Genomic DNA, 8086 nt, shown 5'->3' on the forward strand with positions numbered 1-8086 from the left:
TATATACCACTTAACAGATTTAAATAAAACTTGGGTCATATGTGATCTGGGTTATTTAAATGACAACATGTAATATAATCAGATAAAGGTGGCCAACCAAGCCTTGTAGACAAAATATCATGAAGGGACCCGACACAGAGCCAATGTCACATAAAATGGAATGCGAATACTAAGGGTCGAGTAGTCAAAATTTTTATTCCCTGTTCGAATGAAGTCTGAAAACAGGGACTTATAATTCACCCATCCGTCTAGAGTCGTATTTCAGAATCCTTCAGACAGATTTCGCTTATTCTCTGCATATGTCTAGTGCTTTATATGGGACATGTGCACATACAGTGGTTTAGCGATTTGATTCAAAATGGCTGACTGGCATCCATCTTGTTTTTTTGAAAATTTGGACATGCTTTGTCAGTTGTCATTCAAACTTGGTACATAGATTTTACATGTTAGGATACATGTCCAAGACAATTTCTTTCACAATTGGATCAAAGATGGTCGACTGGCAGGCATGTTGTTTGTTTTTTAAAATGTGGTATCTTGGACATGCTTTGTCAGTTTTCAAATTTGGCACATACTTTATAAATGTTAGGATACATGTTCATGACAATTTGTTTAAAAATCGGATCAAGGATGGCCTTACTACTATATTTCCAAGCTTTATGTACCATTTTCATTCGTATTTGGCACATACATCATGCATGTCAGTTTGTTTCATAATCAGATCAAAGATGGCTGAATAGCAGTCGTTTTTATTTTTGGCCATATTACTTTCACTTGTGATCTATGTTTTCTTTGCTATGTCTTAAACCGGAGGGGTTGTCACGCAACAGCTGTTCGAATTTGATGTAAATATACAATCTGTTGTATTTGCCACTTGGGACTCAAGTTTCAAGGACGCATTCACGACAACCCCTCTGCTTTAATATGACGAGTACAAAGAGAACTTTGAAAAATTTAATGAGGACTGTCATTTTCAATGACTTGTGTTGAATTGGAACACGTAACCGGAACTGTGGGAAAATTATGGCACATGTGGCAAACTACTGTGCAAAATGTACAATGTCGGTATACTGTGTATTGGCTGTGCCTTCAGTGTTCACATTTTGGCTATTGAGGTTGACCACACGTGTGCTCGTCCATCATGTGTCATACTTAGTTCGTCAACTTTTTTCCTTCAAACGACTTCTTCTCCAAAACTGTCAGCTTTGCTATTCATACCAATTCTACCTGGAATGCTTCTGTCAGATTTGTTCATTTCATGACATCACACGTAAACCTCTAGTTTTAGTCCCCGTTCGGATGAAGTCTGAAAACGAGGACTGTTAATTTGGGTTCGTTCTGTACGTACGTCGGTCCGGAGCTATATCTTGGACAGCCATTGACGGATTTCATTCAAACTCAACATGAAGACAATACATAATGTCTTACATATACGCACAAGTTACTTTATGATCGCAGCAAAAATGGCCGACTGGCAGCCATTTTGGATGTAAGATTTGCTATTTCTGATACCTAAACATGTCCACAGCAGTTTCTCAAAGATGACTGGGCCGATTTGAATGAAAGTTGGTATGATGATCATACATATTGGGTTGCAGGTGCACATAATTTCTTTTTCATGATTCGAACAAATATGGCCGACTAGCGACCATCTAGTTTTTCATGGTTCCCATACTACTTTCTCTTGAATGCTATGAACGTTTCTGTTTAAATTTTGTACAAAGATAGTATACCAAGAGATACAACTACACCATCATTATTTTTGTTATTTGATTCAATATGGCTGACTGACGCCCAAATTTCATGTAAAAGTGCTAAATCATAATTTTTTACATTGTCGGAGCTGTTTCTCAGTGATGACTAGCCCAATTTGGATCATACATATTGGGTTATAGGTGCACGTCATATTTTTTCCGTGATTCAAACAAATATGGCCGACTGGCAGCCATTTTGTTTACTACATCACCTACCAGAAAGTCCGTGGAAATAATAAATTCCATTTATTACTCGTAGGCTTAACTACAGATTATAGCCCAGATCGGAATCTATTAGGAATATACCCTGTTCACAAAGAACACCTTAGGGTAGCATTCCCTATAGAAAAAAAGGCCTCTTCTAAGGGGCCACCCCTAAGGGATCACGCATAAGGGGCCTGATCCGATATTCTCTTTTGTTTCTGCGACCAACGAGTACAGATATTTTTCAGCTTTGTTGCGACGCATGGACAAAAGTGCACGTTACAGTTTTATGACTGAGAATCTAGGAATCTAGTATTGGTGATCGACTTCATTACGGTAAAGGCTTTCCATTATTAAGGGCCCCATTTTTTTTACCTGTGTTAGTTGAATCGCCGGCTCAGTTCATTTTCACCAGATTCCGATTTCTGGTGCGGTGAATTTACTATTTTTTTTCATGATCTCACTTTCGTAATTTTTGCAGACCCTATTATGCCTTAGTCACAAAAAAAGACACAGTACGTCCCGCCACAGACGGGACATAAGATATGCTCATCCTGCTTCAAGCAGATGCCCGATTGGGACCCACATATGTGTGATGTCGGTCGATAGCGCAGGAACACCGGTGGTGGATCTAAATTCTCCCAACGAGTTAGCTTCCCAACCAGATATTACCGAGACTAGCAAACATCGGCCAACCGCTTTTGCTGGGAGATCAGAGTTTTCAGTCACCACTGACTGACGTTGATAAACGGCGTGTTTCCTCTGGGACATTGACACAGAATCGGCACAGCCTTTAGAGACTGAACCGGTTCAATCCACCGGAACTTTATCGGTACTGATGCAGCCTGAGTGGATTGCGCAATCACTGCTGCCTGCCTTTACCGTTATTAGTCAAGGTGGCAAACAAAAAAAGCTCTCCCAGGGTGAAGAGATGGCTTAGATAATTAGTCTGGCTTCAAAGGTCAACTCCCTTCTGCAGGGTAGGACGCATGAGGACCTGGTGGGGGGGGGGAGATATTGTCTGTACCTCCACTACCAGGGCTAGGGTCAGGTGTGTCCCATTCTTCCAGTGATCTCTCCTTCAGAAGGTGGGAAAGGGAGTGTCCACTTTTTTATAGAAGGGGCCCTCTCCCCGGAACCCACTTATGGGGGTACAGCTACCAAGTCTCCAACAGGAAGGGGCGAGTGCTTTGTCACTCCTCGTCCCCACATTGTCGGGGCAGTCACAGGATACCCAACCAACCGGAGCTCAGCTGTCCCTTACTAATATGCAGTCAAGGTCCCAGCTTGTGAACCGGGCAGTGACAGCCGCGGGGCCGGTGGTATTCCCTCCTCTATCCTCCTGATGGGGGAGTCGCCTTTGGACCCGTTTTCATCAGCGCTCTCCTCGCCCACTGCCAGCGTGGAGATCACGCCCGCTGACCAACTCCCCTGGGTGCCTCATGTGACCCAGGCTATGGAGGGGGCGATTGGTACCCTTTGGGGGGGACAAACAGCTTGAACCTGGTTTTGAAGCAGTCACGTCCAATGCCTTCTGTTGGGTGAATCCATACCTCATTGGGGCTACCACAGCCCTCTCCACATGTTCCCCGTCCTGATCCCGGTACCCGTACTTTTGTTAAGGCGGGTAGTGCGGATCGGGAAAGCCACATTCCGTGGTCATTTGACCTGCACCAGAGCCTATAGTGCATAGGACTTTACGGGCAGAACTTAGACCCATCAATTTTATAGAATGGGTTTCTTTAGCGTTAGAGCGTCAGCTCACCTTGCTTAGTTCTGACTGTCTGAGTGCTCAGCAACGAACCTCGGGCAGATGAGCCAGTTCCTGGCGGCACAGGGAGTCGCTATATACGATATCTCACAAGTCCATACTGCCCTATTGGCAGGAACAGTTTCGGCTGAGCGTGAGGCAGTTCTGGGTCTGCGTGTCTATTCTACTCTAGCATGGGACGAGTTTGTATGCCTGCGGAGAAGGCCTTCGGGGCGTGACCGGCTATGTGGTGGCCGGTTAGTGGATGCGGTGAACGGTTTGATGGTTGCAGAAGATCAGCGTATCCAATTGAGGATCAAAGCGCTCATGGTCTACTTCGATAGGGCAGAAGAAGACTAGCGGGAAGCGTCAAAGAAAGCCCAAGCAATGTGGCCTTGGTGGTGGGCGTTCTGACAATTCTGGGGACCAGGGGGCCGCGAAGTCTCTTTGAAGGTTTTGCCGGCTGCCTGGACATGGATAGTGGTACGACTCTGGTTCTCCTTCCCCAGAGTCCTCGGGCTCAGTCTCCCCCTCTTCGTCCTCTCATACTGGTGGCTAGAGTTCGGGAAGCACTAGCTCCGAACGCCCGTCCACTCTTTCCAGTGGGATCGCGCCTTGTGCAGCACATTTCAGCTTGGCACACAAGAGTTTCTGATCCCTGGACTCTAAGTAGTATCGCATGGGTATTAGATTCCTCTTCGGTCTCCTCCTCAAGACGGAGACGACAGAAAGTAGCAAGCCTTCTGGAGAAAAGGGTGATACGCCTAGCAGGGAACCCCCATTTAGTGCTAGGGTTCTTTCCCACATCGTCTGTGTTCCCAAGAGTTTGGGGGGGTGGCGTCCAGTCCTAGACCTCAGTCGACTGAACGGGTTTGTGGAATAAGCGGTTCCAGATGGAAACACCAGCTTCGGTACTTCTGTCAGTGCACTCGAGCGATTGGCTGGCATCACTGGATTTGAGCGATGCTTACCTCCACATTCCCATTCACCACTCATGCAGCCGGTATATCAGAATCCCATAAAGGGCAAAGTTTACAAGTTTACCGCCCTCATTTTCGGCCTGTGCACAGCACCGTACGTCTTCACCAGTGTGCTAAGACAGGTGACCCAACTGCTACACCGGTCTCCCATATCTCGACGACTGATTTGTGTGACGGAAGGGAGATTGATCATCTCAGTCCCTCTATTAGCGAGGTAGCTGATTGTTTCCTATATCTTTGATCAAGGAAAATCCATATCGACCATTCTTGGATATCGGTCAGTTTTATTCCCAGTTTTATAAAATCTGCTGGACTGAAACTGGTTTCGAGTTCCATTATGTTACAACTGTTTAGTCTTTCCGCTCCAAGGGGCCACGCGCCAAGGGGCTAGCTAATCCTCCTGACTGGGCACTGTCCTTTAGTGGCAGATGTGCCTCCTTTATGAACTCACTAGTTATTTTGAAGACCTGGCTGGACTTTCTTGCAAGGAATCCCAGGACGTGACCCTGAGCCGACAGTCATCCCACGCCGCACTTACATAGTGGGCAAGGAGGACCGTCTGGGACAGATTCTATGCCCGGTCTGAGCCCCTAGACACCAAGGTGTCTAGGGGCAGTGAGAAGCGCATGTTTGTCTGTTATGGGCGGGGCAAACAGAGCCGCCCTGCTTCGAATATCACCATTTCGCGGTGGATTGTTGATACCGTTGTGGAAGCGTATAGGTTAACTGCTTCTTCATCGGTCCATTTGGAACGCCACCAGGTGAAGGTGCGCGGGGTAGCTAACTCATTGGCTTTGATGTCTGGGCCTCGCTCGAGCAGGTGCTTCGAGCAGGGTTATGAAGATCTCAGAATGTCTTTATTAACTATTACCTGAGAGACCTCCAAGCACTGCAGGAGGGCCTCTACAGGTTGGTTGTGACATGTCAGACTGTGTTCGCTGACCCAGCCCGCACCACCAAGGGGCCCTATGCGCGAAAGCATTAGCGCGATAGTGCCTTCAGTCGAAACCAGCCTCCTTTGCTTGACGCTACCGTTTTTCGTTCAGCGCTATCGAACCCGAGCAATATACTGTTTCAATGCATTAAAATTGGTGGGGGCCCTATTTATTGTTCAGTGGACCGGCTTTAGTAGCCTCCCTGAATTGGGGGGGGGGTCTACCTTTGGGCACCTGGTCCCTGAAAAGTCACCTAATTAGTTTTATTCTGGGACTAGACTCCTTGTCTGTGAGTAGCTTTAGATTTCTCAGTTTTTTTTTTTGTCCTTCCTTTTTGGGGTCGAAAAAAATACATTTCAGCCGCCGGAGCTTCCCCACCTCCGGTGAGCATGCTACTCTGCCTACGAGTAATAAATGGAATTTATTATTTCCACAGACTTTCTGGTAGGTGATGTAGTAAACTATTAGGGTTGTACAAACCCGTTTGTTTACCTAATCATACCTACCAGAAAGTCTGTGGAACCCGCCCACCTCTCCACAAGCGTACGGGGGCCCATTGTGGCAGCGGAAACGTTTGTGGGAATATCGGATCACACCTCGTATGCATGACCACCCCGCGCGCGGCATGGTCCCTTAGGAGAGGTCTTTTTTTCTATAGGGAATGCTACCCTAAGGTGTTCTTTGTAGGTATATTCCTAATAGTTTCCGATTAGGGCTGTAATCTGTACTTAAGCCTACGAGTAATAAATGGAATTTATTATTTCCACGGACTTTCTGGTATGTATGACTAGGTAAACAACCCTAATATTTTGTCATTTTTGGTACTACATTGTACATGTGGACCTCTTTCAGATTTGTTCATTTTGTGATGATATCTTCAATTATCTAATTTTGATAATTAATTTTGTCATTTTTGGTGAAAAGTGATATTTTTTGAATTCTTGTTGAAAACAGTCCTGTTGCTTTGATACTATACATATTGTTCATGTTCTAATGATATCTTCTGTTTATGTGCATTGCTAACAGCGGAGCTATCTCGGCCGACAGGCTGCTTGTTTTGTTATTAATTTTGTTTTTTCAATTTCCTCTTACATTATATTGGCTATATATAATGCATGGACTCCAGTAGACAACTGTATCAGTTGGAAGCTGAGCTTTCTTAATAGACATTGGCCCATCCAGTTAATTTTTCAAGACTATGTTTTCCAGAAATGTTCAGGTCAAGGTCTTTTCAAGGTTTATGTGTTTGCTGCTTTTATATGGGTGATACTGAATGGTGAGGGTGGGAGGGACTAAAACATCTTCCCAAAAGGCCAGGTCAGGGTCATCACAAGGCCTCTGGTCAGGATCATCTCAAAGTTCACATGTTGATTGCATGTGTGTTGAGTGTCAGGAGGTCACCTCTCTTTCAAGATCTTTCAAAGAAAGTTCAAGGTCATCTCAAGATCACATGCCACTTTGTCATATTGTCTAACTTTGTCATTCTCAATTCAGTCACATGTATATATTCTGGTAATTGTGACAACTCATGTTTCAACTTCTATTTCCTGTACACCCACATCAATTATACATATCCATGCACTATATACACAAATACAAACATGTATCCTCTTATGGGACAATTGCCACAACTACTAAACTGTCATAGATTCCTATCTACCTAGTAAATGCCACTGCCCTTCAGCATGTGTCAATTACAGCAAAGCTCTACTAACCACAGGATCGCTTGTATTAAATATATTATATATACACTGTAGCCTCGTTATAACAAACTCTTTGGGGGACATACAATTAGTTTGTTATAGTGAAATGTTCACTATAATGAAGCACATAATACATTGGGTTTGTTGTGAGCGGGAGACACGCTATGTGTTCATTATATCAGGAAGTTCATTATAACAGTGTTCATTATATTGAGGTTACAGTATGTCTGTCTCATCATTTCCATTCTTCTGTTTCTTTGGTTAAAAATAAGAATTTTCAACTGATTGTTTTCAAAAAAATGATGCTGTATTAGTGATTCTAAAATCTTAATTGATATTAGTGAAAATGCTTATTGTAGTTAAAATAACTCAAACCATTTTGGAAATCTTTATCACTGAAATATGTCAACAAAGTTGAATTTTGTTTTGAAAATGAAGTGAGTTTACAAATTTATTACAATTTGGCCAAATGAACTTGTTGGACAAAACAATACATGTACAGAATGAAGAAGTTTATACTGCTGATGTTAGTTAAAGGCACTCAAAAGATTTTTTAATTAAGAGAGTGTTAACCATTGTTTTAATTGTGTAGTATGAATCATGTTTTGACAGCAACATGTAAAAGTTGTGTACTTTTCTTGACAGAACATTTGCTACTATTTTTAGCTCCAGTATACTGTTATTTAATAATTACTGTTTATTTATTGTGTTATTCTATTGTATTAGGAACGTTGAGATTGATAATATACATGTAGCATTA

Source organism: Saccoglossus kowalevskii, chromosome 11 (assembly GCF_978046115.1).
Source record: "Saccoglossus kowalevskii chromosome 11, keSacKowa6.1, whole genome shotgun sequence".
NCBI classification, from domain to species: Eukaryota; Metazoa; Hemichordata; class Enteropneusta; family Harrimaniidae; genus Saccoglossus; species Saccoglossus kowalevskii.